A 14,467-nucleotide genomic window follows, 5' to 3' on the forward strand; every position below is an offset into this window, starting at 1 on the left:
TTCTTCATCTGTTCCATTGGCAAACAGAAATAGGTTTGTGAAATATTTCTCTATTATGAGTGAATGGTAACAAATATATCTCAAAATGGTTAGCAACAAAATGTTTACATTTACTGACTATTGATAGGACTGATAAAAGACAATAAAAAGAACAAAGAATACTAACAAAACAAAACTATAATTGTAACTAAAAATTGATAAAGCAACGACGACGACAACAACAACAACAACAACAACAACAAATTTGCTTAGAGACCATTTAAAAATTACAAGGAGAATAGGACCAGGTCTTTCAGAATGTATCGGTTAATGTATTACAGAGTTGATTCTAGGATTTTGGAAAATGGGGCACAGACTCATCTTATATGAAAAATTGGGCCCTTGGAAAATTGAACAAGAGACTTGAGTTTTATTTCATCATACTTATTGAGTATGATGAATACCTAAGAACGTCTCTGAATAGAAGTTTGAAAAAAATTAAGCATATCTATACTTGAATACAATAAACTGTCTTCATTTGAATGTTTCAATTGTATTATTCAAATAAATATCAAATTGTCAAAGTTCCTCCAATCATCTACAGTATTATGCTCAAACTAGTGTATTCCTTGATGGGGATTATCTTCCTTTGCCATCCAGTAAACAAGTTTTCATGGCTGCCTCTACACCATCCTCTGTTTCTGAACATCTTGTAGCTTCTCCAGCAACCTTAAAATTGACCATCAAAACATTTTAAATGTTACCATCTTCTGTTTCTGAACATCTTGTAGCTTCTCCAGCAACCTTAAAATTGACCATCAAAATATTTTAAATGTTAATACCGTATTCTGAGTCCTAAAGTCACTGAACTAGTTAGTCAATCTTTATAATTAAAGACTTCAAAGTTGTGTTTAAAATGGCGATATTCAAACCGATGAAGTTAAAAACAAGTCCTGGAATTTAATACAGTAAATAATTTGGCACAAAGCCCTTTTTCAATGACCTCCCCTTCCCTCATACCAACCCCTTAGGTCTGGTTAGGAACCAAACTACAGTCAATATTTAACAAATGTTCAAAAATCAATGTTCATGCAGTAAACATACCTGGGCAAAGTTGTGACTAAGAGTTTCTCTATGACTGGCATTCACATGGTCTGTAGAACCTAAATATCTCCTTAGCGTGCTTGTCCTTGAGTTTAAACATCCCTCCTCAAAGCAAAATGACAGGGGTTACACTTTTTGTGTTTCTTGCACATTTCATGCCCTTTTCATCTATCTTCATCCACAGAATTTTTTTGTATTCAATGCATTTTGATACTGCTTTGCTTTCGTATTCCTGGTTTTGGTCGTTCACGATCGTCAGCAGTTTTGCTCCAAGATTACTTCACGGGATGTGTAGGCTCATGCAATGGTGTTCGTTTTTGAAGATTTGAATTGATAATAAAGCAATGTCGGTTTCATTTTTACCTAATTATGTCATATGTGGGTCAGCATCTTTGACAGTAAAGTTTGCACATGCAATGGAAGTCATTTTTGTCTAGATATTTCTCATAAGATGGCATAAAAAGTTTCAACCAATGGAAGACAAAGTCGTAGTATATAAAGTCTTATTGCAAATGTAAACAAGATGCCATCTGTATGGCTGTCCAACGGCAGATATCATGATAATGTAGGACTTTATCTAGATTTGCCGTTTGATAAAAAGGGACATTATCGTCAAAAGTTCCACAGACCAAATGATGAAATACGGACAACAAACGAAATGTGGGTATATGAGTGCCACAAATGGTTTGATATTTTGCAGCATCATTTCAGTATATGCAGTAATATTGCAAGACTGCGCTCTAGAATCAATACTGTATATATATAAATGGAAGAAACTTGTTTACTTACAGGTGTATATATATAATAGAAGACACATTTCAACATTTATTTAAGTTTACAGAATTTCAGCAAGATTCTGAAAATCTAGAGAAAAGTCGAGAGAAAAGTCCCCGATACAGGAAGACTTCACTTGCATGCATCAGATGGCTGTGTAAAGAGAACCAAAAGCAAGTGCAAAATGTCAAGTTTTATGAAGTACGTCATAATATTCTGAAACATTGTGATAGATATACAATGTAGTAAGCCAACATCCTCAAGACGTGTGTTAACATTTGTGTTGATGGATTGTAATATGTTTAAGCCAATAAAATATTGTATGACTGGTAAGAACGGTGAACTTGCTGCCTTTATGTCTCCTACACTTAAATGCACCACATTGATGCACTACTTCAAATTAAAGAACAACAGCAGCTGTGGTCTGAAAATGACACAGACACCATTGTGTACCTGTAGTACATGGTCTAATTATTGGCCAGTCTGTAATGATTTGTAGGGTGAGTTTAATTGGTCTGCTATATTAGATTACATCAGTTGTTATACATCAATTTTCATATTTCTGCTTAAAATATATTTCCATTACTGCAAGTTTGTTAAACTGCATAAAAACTATCTTACAATATAACATTCAGGCGTCCTTAGGGGTAAATTAATTCTTTCCCAAAAGGCAAATTCTCAACTGTCTTTAACCCTAAGGAATCAACTACATTCTGCTGTCATACTCCTTCATTCTGCTGTCTGATACTCCTTCATTCTGCTGTCATATTACCCTTATCAATTTGCAGCATGGACTGCAATGCAGCATATGCTGCAATCATGCTGCTTTTATGCTGGCATCATGCTGCTAGTTTCACAGCATGATTGCAGCATGTGCTGCATAGCAGCATGGTACCATGCTTCTGTACAGCATGTACTGCAACCATGCTTTAAAAATTGAGGTAATTGAATATCTGAACTCTATCATGCTGCAATCATGCTTTGTCGACTTAGTTAATTTATCATATGCACTGTATCATGCTGCAACCATGCTGCAATAACTTTGTCATTTTAGACAGGATATGTACCATGCTGCAACCATGCTGCAATAACTTTGCCAGTTTGGATATCGAATTATATCATGCTGCAATCATGCTGTGTGGACTTAGTAAATTTATCATATGAAATGCATCATGCTGCAACCATGCTGCAATAACTTTGGCATTTTAGATAGGATCTGTACCATGCTGCAACCATGCTGTATTAACTTTGCCATTTTAGATACAAACTGTACCATGCTGCAATTATGCTGTATTAACTTAGTTAATTTAATGAACTGCACCATTCTTTCATGTATTAACATGAATTGTTTAAGTTGAAATGTGTATATGCTCGGCCATTCTGTATTAGCTTAAAAGGGCATTCCTTTGTTCGGACATCACAAAATTTCTGTGGGCGAAATGTAGGTTCAAGCGAGGATCCAAAATCTAGGACCAAATTTCCCAGGTACCAAGATTAACCTAAACAATTATTAATTAATAAAATAAGATACAGAAAATTAACAAAAGTTGGTATTAGATATTTTAGTATCTTTTTTTTAAATTTTAAATAAAATATAGAAAATTTCCAGGTATCAATGGTGATAACAAAATAATTTTTAAAAACATGTTTGTGTTGCAGAATTTCCTTTTTATACTTGATCAATACCACACATATTTATTTAAAATTCAATAACAATTATTTTAATTAAGTATTTCGTTTATAAGTATGTTCTTTGTTAGTATAACGGTTCACAGCTTTTAAATGTGATATTTTGTCAGCTTTCACTTGTAGTTCTATCTCAGAAGGAATTAACTTAAACATTGATGAATGTTGCAAGTTAGTACATTCGTGTGACGACTTAAAACTCATCCCTATAAAAATTTCATTCAAATTTTCAGAGTTTAGATCGTTTTTTGAAGAACCAGTATATTGACTTTTGCTTCGATTATACACTTTTTATCGGAGACAGAATCAGTCACTTTATCCAAACACTGACATAAACCAAGACGTTGCCATTTACCATGCACCAGCTTACTACCAGGTAGCCATACATGTAACATGTTCGCCAAAACAAAATCGGGGTCACTCTACCAACAGTTACACATGTGCTTGGAATATCGCTTTTAATTCAATCAAATAAGATTAAAATCACCTGCTCTTTGTCTTTGTATCGCATACTTTCTGGATATATGCGGTGTTAAGATTACATCTGATAATAGCATACGAAATCACGTCGTGTTTGACACAACATTCATCGCTTAAACTCCAATAAACATGTGTCGAACTTATATTGTCACTCGGACGCTTCCTTGTAAAACGTATATTGAAGTTAAGCGCTGTGATGATCTCGACCTCGACATGAGTTTACTAACAACAGACGATATTCCCGTACTTTAATCTGAATTATTTGAAATCGTGAACGTAAAAAGAAAACGTGCATTGGTCGGTTCCTCGTCTGAAAATACATCCATATTAAACAATAGGCGTATGACAGACGAGGCCAAAACCTCTGGTCAGATTACATGTTTATCGTTCGGTTCACCTATGACCTCGTTTGTTTACCTTGCTCCCGAGATGTGACGAGAGTGCTCCTTGAGCTCGTGCGATCTAAATGTGCACGATGCAAGTATTAAATACTGTAATATTTATCTTAAAAGTATGACACAATAGAAGTTTATGATTTAGAATAAAAAACATGCACAAGTAAAAATGAATCGTGTTAATCTCTGGCAGTAAAATATTTATCCCATGATGCAACACACACGAGTTTAGCGGGAAGTCTGATAGCCATGTTTGAATTCACCGGATGTTTATTTCCAGAAGAAAAGTATAAACAAACACGACGATAGCCTAAAAACGAAGTTTGTTTCCCGTCTTACTGAAGAAGATCGACTTACTTCAAGTTACCGACGAATGAATATCAGCTTTCTCGTTGTTTTTGACGACCGATGTATATTTTTACCGACAAACATCGTTACGAGACAGGGTAAGTTTTTATTATATAATCTTCACGTTCTGACATCGTTTCACATTATACGACGATGAATTTGATATAGATCTATTCATATCAATAATACCTAATTATTTATTTTCCAGGGTTTTGATGATTAATTAATCACAGATTACACGGCCGAAGGAAACGAAGTACCGATTCATGTGTTACAATCGTAAGTTTTCAATTTTATTTATTTATTATTAACGATCTTCGGCCCGACTTAAATTGCATTTTTTCCCCACTCACACAACCCTTGTTATGATTATGACGTACATACGTATTCACAAACAATGGTGAGGAAAATTTGTGTTTTGGATAATGAAACCTTTCGTGAAAGATCTTTACCTCCACATTCTTTTGAGGATCGATGTTTGCAGATTATTGCATCAAATTGAAACGATTAAATGAAATAGGTGAATTAAGATGAATTATAAGTAAGTAACATTGTTTTATGTATAGTATATTGCAGTTTCACATTGATATGAACTGATGGAGAATTCGGGAGTAGCTTGATTTAATTAATAATTAAGTCATCCTGGCAAGTTTTATTTTGTAGCTTTGTGTGGCTGGCTTAAATTTTCTTGATAAAAAGGCTTCCAAAGCAAACATAATGAAAATGATAGCAAAGTGATCATGAAAAGTACATAAGTTAAATACATACATTATCTTCAAAAACTTGACAATTATTCTAATTTTGAAATAAAAGAATATTCTAAAAGTCTTTCTTTCTTCCAACAGAGACTGAGTCTTCATGCAGTACATTCTGGAATGAGGAACACCGCATGCATTGTGGTCCAAATTGATGGCATTGACTTAACACAAAGCAGAAAGGAATGAAGAGAAATTAAGAAGTTTATGTTTCACATTAATTAAGATTATTCGAGATATGTTCTCTGTCGAGGTATACAACATTTCCTTTCATAATAAAAGTGTAAACATTAATATATATACAAAAAAAAATCATGTATATAATCTAAAAATCCTTGTTAGTTATTTGTTGTACTAGCAAAAAATATAATATAGTCGTCTCAAGCTTGGTTGTATTGAAATCCCCGGGGACAGTGACAGAGTTTATCACTACAGTACGTGCTACATCAAACAACACACCATTGTTCAAATTGTCAATCAACATTTCATTTAGTCAGTATACGTATTTAGAATTGATTCCAAAATTATGATAATCTTTTCACAGTTTATTAGAAATAATGTTAAATTCGATAGAAGAAGTCTTCGACTGTTGCTTGTTTTTGTTTATTTTAAGTTCACGGACACACATGAAAACAGTTTCCAGTACATCTGGGCTACTTCCAGGAAACTACGTATACTGTCTGAAATCAGTCTTGTGCGTCGGTGACAAAATGTATACATATCCTACTATAACTCTGCTGGAAAATATTATTTTGTACTATTTTCCTACTATTTTAGAAAAAAAAAAAACAATTATAAATACATACTGTAGTATGTACTGACATTGAACTTGTATATCTTGCTGACTATTTTTGTTGAAACAAACCACTTCTAGCTAGGATGAATTGATATTAGTTGTATTTGAAAATTGTACTAGAAAAAGATAGCTGTGTTGTGTATGTGATGGAAGTTTTGAGAAAAAGAATATAAGAGGCAAATAAAATAAGTACCATGGGTAAATTAGAATTAAAATTTGTTTTGTCACATTCTCATTTCATTGATAAGTTTTAAATGTTTGAACTAGAAAAAACAGCCTGTATGAAAAGTTTTATACCATGTTAATTACCAAATAAAATGTAATACAAAAGTATTCTTCAAGTTTTTATTGCATGATTTGCATTGATTTTGTAAACCATGCTGCCATGAAGCATGATTGAAGCATGATCCCAGCATAATTTGCATAATTGAAACATGCTGGGATCATGCTGCAGACCATGCTGGGATCATGCTGCAGACCATGCTGGCATCATGCTGCAAACCATGCTGGCATCATGCTGCAGACCATGCTGGGATCATGCTTCACAGACCATGCTGGGATCATGCTGCAGCCATGCTTCCTTAAAGCATAAATGCAGCATGATCCCAGCATAATTTGCATAATTGAAACATGCTGCAATCATGCTTTAACTAGTAAGAATATATAGTGAGGTAAATTAGGCACCATGCTGCAGTCATGCTTCATTCATGCTGCAATTCCATGCTGCATTCATACTGCATCTATGCTGTGATCATGCTGCAAATTCATAAGGGTACTCCCAAAGCAGGGAATAATCTTTTTTCTCTCACCTGTAGTACCAGTTGATTGCATGAATTTTCAGCAAATCCAATGAACTTTTTTCCCTGATCTGCCATTGACGAGGCGACCAATTATTTTCATCATGTCATTGTCGCACATCGCAACGTGTGTAGATTAAATTCTCGTTATGTCAGGGTTTGGAATGAGAGATTCCGTGTTATATCTCACAGATTGTTTATAAATACTTGGTATTATAGCTTAAAGTTTGTCAATTTATTGAAAAAAAAAATAAATAAAAAAAGTAAAGTTTAAAGAGATTCAAATGCTTGATTCAATGATTCAAATGAGTTGTGTCCCCTTGCAGACATCTTTTTTTCACCTTTACTACTGCAAGCAATCAATTGGCATTACACCGTACTGGTTTTCTCGAGGAACTCAATAAGTCTGAACCTTTTCATCTCCTCCTTACCTATAAACAACTAGGTGCAGCCAAAAATAAACCTGCACAATTACATTTCCGGCTGATTGTACAATACCTTCCCTCAATAAAACAAGAAAAAACTATTTCAACATCATTAGTATTTTGTTAGGAAAACTTAGCAAGATTGATAAACAAAATAATAAAAGTAGCAGCGTATTGATGGTGATTCCAATTCTGGACCAGACTGATAACACTGGGTGTCCAAAACAGGGATCATCAAATCTGTAATGATCACATTGATGGTCATTGGATAGAGACAAGGGCTGACAGCCATTAGATAGTCGATACCTGGTCAGTCTGAGACGGGTCATTTCTGTCTCCAGGTATTATTGACTACAGAAAACATAAAAGTAAAGTGAATAGGTGCTCACATAAATACAATCAATCAATCAATCATATCTTATTTAAGTGTCACATGTTAATACATGTATACCTCCCCCCCCCCCCCCCACCTCTAGCCTGGGGTTCATGTTAACCCCCCCCCTCCCCCCCCCCCCCCCCCCCCCCCCCCACCTCTAGCCTGGGGTTCATGTTAACCCCCCCCCCCACTCTGACCATGGCCTGGGGTTCATCAGATACCTTGTATACCAACCTTTTATTTTGAAAGTCACAGGTTAATCATTGTCTCTACTTAGACCTTATTAGGTGTAGAATTTGATGTAATGTTATGGTGTGAAGATGGAATAAATCTATCCAGGGCTTCAGGTGATATCTGTACACATATTCTTTATTCTGTAGTAGGGATGGAAAAATGCACGTTAGACCAGCTTTCGAACCCAAGACCTCTGAACGCTAGCCGGATGCTCTACCAATTGAGCTACCTGGTCGCCGATGCATGATCAACCAGACAAATGAAGGTAAACAGACAAACGAAGGTAAACAGACAAATGAAGGTAAACAGACAAACCAAGGTAAACAGACAAACCAAGGTAAACAGACAAACCAAGGTAAACAAACAAACAAAGGTAAACAGACAAACGAAGGTAAACAGACAAACGAAGGTAGACAGACAAACGAAGGTAAACAGACAAATGAAGGTAAACAGACAAACGAAGGTAAACAGACAAACGAAGGTAAACAGACAAATGAAGGTAAACAGACAAACGGAGGTAAACAGACAAACGAAGGTAAACAGACAAACGAAGGTAAACAGACAAATGAAGGTAAACAGACAAACGAAGGTAAACAAACAAACGAAGGTAAACAAACAAATGAAGGTAAACAAACAAACGAAGGTAAACAGACAAACGAAAGTAAACAGACAAATGAAGGTAAACAGACAAACGAAGGTAAACAGACAAATGAAGGTAAACAGACAAACGAAGGTAAACAAACAAACGAAGGTAAACAAACAAATGAAGGTAAACAAACAAACAAAGGTAAACAGACAAACGAAAGTAAACAGACAAATGAAGGTAAACAGACAAACGAAGGTAAACAGACAAACGAAGGTAAACAGACAAACGAACGTGACCATGCAGACAAATAAGAACAATTAAGAAAAGATAAAGGAAAGTCACTAGCAATAAAAGGTGACAAGACAAAAGATGAACAGACAATTGGAAATCACTATATACAGAAGCTGCCTGCATGTTGAGTGTCTATATATATAACTCACCAGAACTTAACAATAAGGGGGAGCGTCTAATGTTATATAGTGTTTTCAATTGACCAGCAAATTGACCTAATAGGTCAGTACAGGAAAGTTTGGAAGGATATCCATCGACATCAGACCAGCAGACAAACACTAGGGGTGAAGTGATAGATCGTCTGTAACAAAACTTACAGGATAATGTTTACAGTAGCCTGGAGGGACATAGACGATATTAGTTGTGCAGTTGTTCAGCTCAGTTTGAATCAGAGATAACCAAATATATCACCTTAAAGAAGAATAAGTAATTTTCTGCAAACAAACCTCAAAATATTGCTTTTGACAAAATATGACTCTACCAGTCACAGGAGAGTCTGGCTTAGGTCCTTAATATGTGTGTGTTAGTACCGCAGCACACAGGACTGGCCAAGGGAAACAACTGTATGTCTTTAAATGTGATTGAGCTCATAAACATGAAAGCCACTGAGCCGATACAGGTAGAAATGACGTTTATGTAGGTATATTGCTGGTTTTATAGAAATAATTTAGCCTTTATTGTCGTATGGGATGGTCAGTTGTTTAACTATACCTACCGCAGCAGTCCTGGACCAAAGGGCACTGTCCCTACTCTTACCATTAACATTGTCCTCAATAAATGAATTTCCCATAACTTTTAATTGTGCAATAAATATTTAATCCATATCTAATTAAAACATGACTGAGATGTCTTCAAACCATCAGCAAAACAATTATTAAAATTAATAAACAATCAGGCATGACTTTGTTAGGATTGTGGTTGGCTGACCAGTAAAGCATGACTTTGTTAGGATGGACGGTGGCTGACCAGTCAAGCATGACTTTGTTAGGATTGTGGTTGGCTGACCAGTAAAGCATGACTTTGTTAGGATGGACGGTGGCTGACCAGTCAAGCATGACTTTGTTAGGATGGACGGTGGCTGACCAGTCAAGCATGACTTTGTTAGGATGGACGGTGGCTGACCAGTAAAGCGTGACTTTGTTAGGATGGACGGTGGCTGACCAGTCAAGCATGACTTTGTTAGGATTGTGGTTGGCTGACCAGTAAAGCATGACTTTGTTAGGATTGTGGTTGGCTGACCAGTCAAGCATGACTTTGTTAGGATTGTGGTTGGCCGACCAGTAAAGCATGACTTTGTTAGGATTGTGGTTGGCTGACCAGTCAAGCATGACTTTGTTAGGATTGTGGTTGGCTGACCAGTAAAGCATGACTTAATTAGGATGGACGTGGCTGACCAGTAAAGCATGACATTGTTAGGATGGACGGTGGCTGACCAGTAAAGTATGACATTGTTAGGATGGACGGTGGCTGACCAGTAAAGCATGACTTTGTTAGGATGGACGGTGGCTGACCAGTAAAGCATGATTTTGTTAGGATTGTGGTTGGCTGACCAGTAAAGCATGACTTTGTTAGGATTGTGGTTGGCTGACCAGTCAAGCATGACTTTGTTAGGATTGTGGTTGGCTGACCAGTCAAGCATGACTTTGTTAGGATGGGCGTGGCTGACCAGTAAAGCATGACTTTGTTAGGATTGTGGTTGGCTGACCAGTAAGGCATGACTTTGTTAGGATTGTGGTTGGCTGACCAGTCAAGCATGACTTTGTTAGGATGGACGGTGGCTGACCAGTAAAGCATGACTTTGTTAGGATGGATGGTGGCTGACCAGTAAGGCATGACCCTATTTAAGTGGTAGACCAATAAAGTAAAACATTTGTTTGAGGTAACTTGCTGACCTTGTTAGGTTTATTCACCCAATATCTAAATTACTGTAAAGAGAGAAATGCTCATGGAATCCTGATGTCTCAAGAAACCTTCCAGACAGCAGATCATGTTATCTATCTTTAAATTCAACAATAATTTCTCAACAATAATAGAAGTCAGTGGTATTGGTGATTTTTTAGTTTTGCAAATGTCACTCTATGAATCAAGCTTTTATTGAAACCTAATACTGAAACAAAATGTGCCCCAGCCAGCATATTGACCACTAAGTCGTCACCAGGGGTCAGCATGATTGACCACCAAGTCGTCACCAAGGGTCAGCATGATCTCAAACAAGTCACTCAAACAGTTCATCAAATATCAATAGTCAGTTCGATACCAAATAACTAGTGTCCAGAATGTATAATGACCGGCTGTTGACAGGTGACCGGATCCTTTATCCCTACCAATCCATACCCCACTCCATCCACTTAGGTCCAGCTGATGTCCACCTGATGTCCAGCCGTGTGTAACAAGACTCCCTGAGAACCCTTGGGTGTGTCCAGCATCCTGGCCATATTGTTCCAGGTATTCCGTTTACAGGTGTGCATTCTCAAATTTAATGTCAGGTTTCAACTCTCAAGTGTCCAAAGTGTCCAGAAATCAGACCTACTTGACCCAAAAGGTCAAATATCACCGCATCAATGTGACAACACTTCACGGAAATGGAAAAACTGAATAGTAATAATTTAAAATTTAATCATATTTCTTGTTTTTGAAAAGAAATCAATATTTTTCTTGACAAAATTGTTAATCAATCCCAGGAAAAACATCTAAGATACAGTATAAAATCAGTGTGTAAGTTCACCCCTCCTTCCAGCAAAACTTCATCAAACAAAGAGAGTTGAGATGAGAAAACCAGTCTTTCAAATTGCCGAGTGTTTTTGTTGACTAGCTGGATTGTGGCCAATGATTCTCCGCTTGAAAATACCTGTAATTAGGCACCTCAGTTGAGAGGTGAAGTTAGCACCAGTAAACAGGCCAACATTAAAATTTATTTCATGAATTTTTAATATGATTTTATCGACATATGTTAGAGGAGCCATTGTTAACAATAGACTAAAGAAACTCAGGTCAATGTACATATTTAATGAGGTCAAATGTCAAGTCATTATTGCCTTTTCAACAATAGAGGTCAATACGAAGGCTGTAGTATGGACGTTATGGCTACTGTTATTGAGGTGATGTATGTTTCAGGCACGGTAACACACCTCCCTCTAACTATAACTGGTTATTAAATTGCCTTCTCTAATCATGGTCATTATGTCGGAATGATTCGACTGCCATAAATAGATCACAGACTGAGGTGCCGGGGACCACCACAACTTCTGATTTACAGAAACTTTCAATTGTTCATATATATAAGCAAATATATTTGTAATGTCAAAATGGAATATAAAAACATAGAGTATACATTCAAGAATCAGTTGGAGTGATTCAGGACTTTGCCAAGGTTTATCAAAAAAATATCCCTTGAACTTCCCGGGATTCATTGAAGTTGTTCTTTATTCCTTCAGTAAATATCAAGGTCTTCTTGTCCACTGGAATCCCGAGATTTGGAGATTCTATTGAAGCTAACCTGTTGCTCTATATGTGCGTGTAAACATTAAATAAAATATTTTGGAATCTGACTATAGCTGCATAGAGTGTACCACAGAAAACATTACCTGTAATGAAACACTTCTTTATCAGTTAAATATTTTCTGAAAGAAAGACAGAAACAAATGGAAGCCACTTAGAAAGTAACCAATCCACTTAGCTGAGGTTGAGGAGAATTTTATAGTCAGATTGTAGCTAATATGTCAGTAGACATTATATATGTGTCTGGCATTTCAGAGAGTCCTTTTCTGATTATGATTTTATATACTTCTAATTCCTCTGGTCTTTAGCTACAGAAAGTGTCTGTATTAATATACTGGATATAGAAAACCTGTCAAAATAAATGTCAAACCACCTTATAGCTCGTCCTGGTCCAAAATTATCTCTACGTATATCAAGGGGGAAAAAAAAGGCAAATACATTTAAACAAAACGTATGAATCAATTATTAATTGATAAGGAGATATATGGTCGGTATAAATCTAGACGATAATGTACTGGCCTTCATATGATAGCCCCCAACGGACCAATAGACACGTGGCAATTATAGAGGAACAGCCACTTTTTTGGCAAGTATTCACGGCTCAGGCCAGTATCCTTCGGAGATCTATATGGGCTGGTGTCAGTTAGTGCAGTACAGTTATCAAGCTGTTAATTAGTCAGGGATACTGACTTGTTTCCTGATGATCTCTATTTGTCCTGTAGTTCTAGACTTCGTGAAAAAAATAGGCCTTATTGAAGACCGAAGTCCTTAAAATGGCCAACATCTTTTTTGTTCCACCATCTATAATTTTTCTTTTTTTAATGTCACCCTTGATCATTAACGGCACTAATATTTCATTGTGTATTTAACCTAAATCTAACTAACCTGTAGTGTTGTTGTAACTAACCTGTAGTGTTGTTGTAACTAACATGTAGTGTTGGTCTAACTAACCTGTAACTATATAATTATAACCTGTAGTGTTGGTGTAATTAACCTGTAGTGTTGTTGTAACTAACCTGTAGTGCTGGTGTAACTAACCTGTAACTAACCTGTAGTGTTGTTGTAACTAACCTGTAGTGTTGTTGTAACTAACCTGTAGTGCTGGTGTAACTAACCTGTAACTAACCTGTAGTGTCGGTGTAACTAACCTGTAGTGCTGGTGTAACTAACCTGTAGTGTTGGTGTAACTAACCTGTAGTGCTGGTGTAACTAACCTGTAGTGTTGGTGTAACTAACCTGTAGTGTTGGTGTAACTAACCTGTAGTGATGGTGTAACAACCCTGTAGTGTTGGTGTAACTAACCTGTAGTGTTGGTGTAACTAACCTGTAGTGTTGGTGTAACTAACCTGTAGTGTTGGTGTAACTAACCTGTAGTGTTGGTGTAACTAGCCTGTAGTGTTGGTGTAACTAGCCTGTAGCGTTGGTGTAACTAACCTGTAGCGTTGGTGTAACTAACCTGTAGTGTTGGTGTAACTAGCCTGTAGCGTTGGTGTAACTAGCCTGTAGTGTTGGTGTAACTAACCTGTAGTGTTGGTGTAACTAACCTGTAGCGTTGGTGTAACTAACCTGTAGTGTTGGTGTAACTAACCTGTAGTGCTGGTGTAACTAACCTGTAGTGTTGTTGTAACTAACCTGTAGTATTGGTGTAACTAGCCTGTAGTGTTGGTGTAACTAACCTGTAGTGTTGGTGTAACTAACCTGTAGTGTTGGTGTAACTAACCTGTAGTGCTGGTGTAACTAACCTGTAACTAACCTGTAGTGTTGTTGTAACTAACCTGTAGTGTTGTTGTAACTAACCTGTAGTGCTGGTGTAACTAACCTGTAACTAACCTGTAGTGTTGGTGTAACTAACCTGTAGTGCTGGTGTAACTAACCTGTAGTGTTGGTGTAACTAACCTGTAGTGTTGGTGTAATTAACCTGTAGTGTTGTTGTAACTAACCTG

The 14,467-nt window shown here is 36.5% G+C and overlaps 1 protein-coding gene and 1 long non-coding RNA gene across 3 annotated transcripts in view; one reads left to right on the forward strand and one right to left on the reverse strand.

Moving 5' to 3' along the window:
* Positions 1-14,467, reverse strand: part of LOC117329417 (ATP-dependent (S)-NAD(P)H-hydrate dehydratase-like) — a 160,125-nt gene that overhangs the window by 33,125 nt on the left and 112,533 nt on the right. The gene's annotated exons all lie outside the window — the stretch shown is intronic.
* On the forward strand, positions 4,582-6,310 carry LOC117329420. Its single transcript, XR_004533185.1, has 3 exons — positions 4,582-4,864; positions 4,975-5,045; positions 5,612-6,310. It is a non-coding gene; the product is annotated as an uncharacterized LOC117329420 (long non-coding RNA).

This window comes from Pecten maximus, chromosome 6, assembly GCF_902652985.1.
Source record: "Pecten maximus chromosome 6, xPecMax1.1, whole genome shotgun sequence".
NCBI classification, from domain to species: domain Eukaryota; kingdom Metazoa; phylum Mollusca; class Bivalvia; order Pectinida; family Pectinidae; genus Pecten; species Pecten maximus.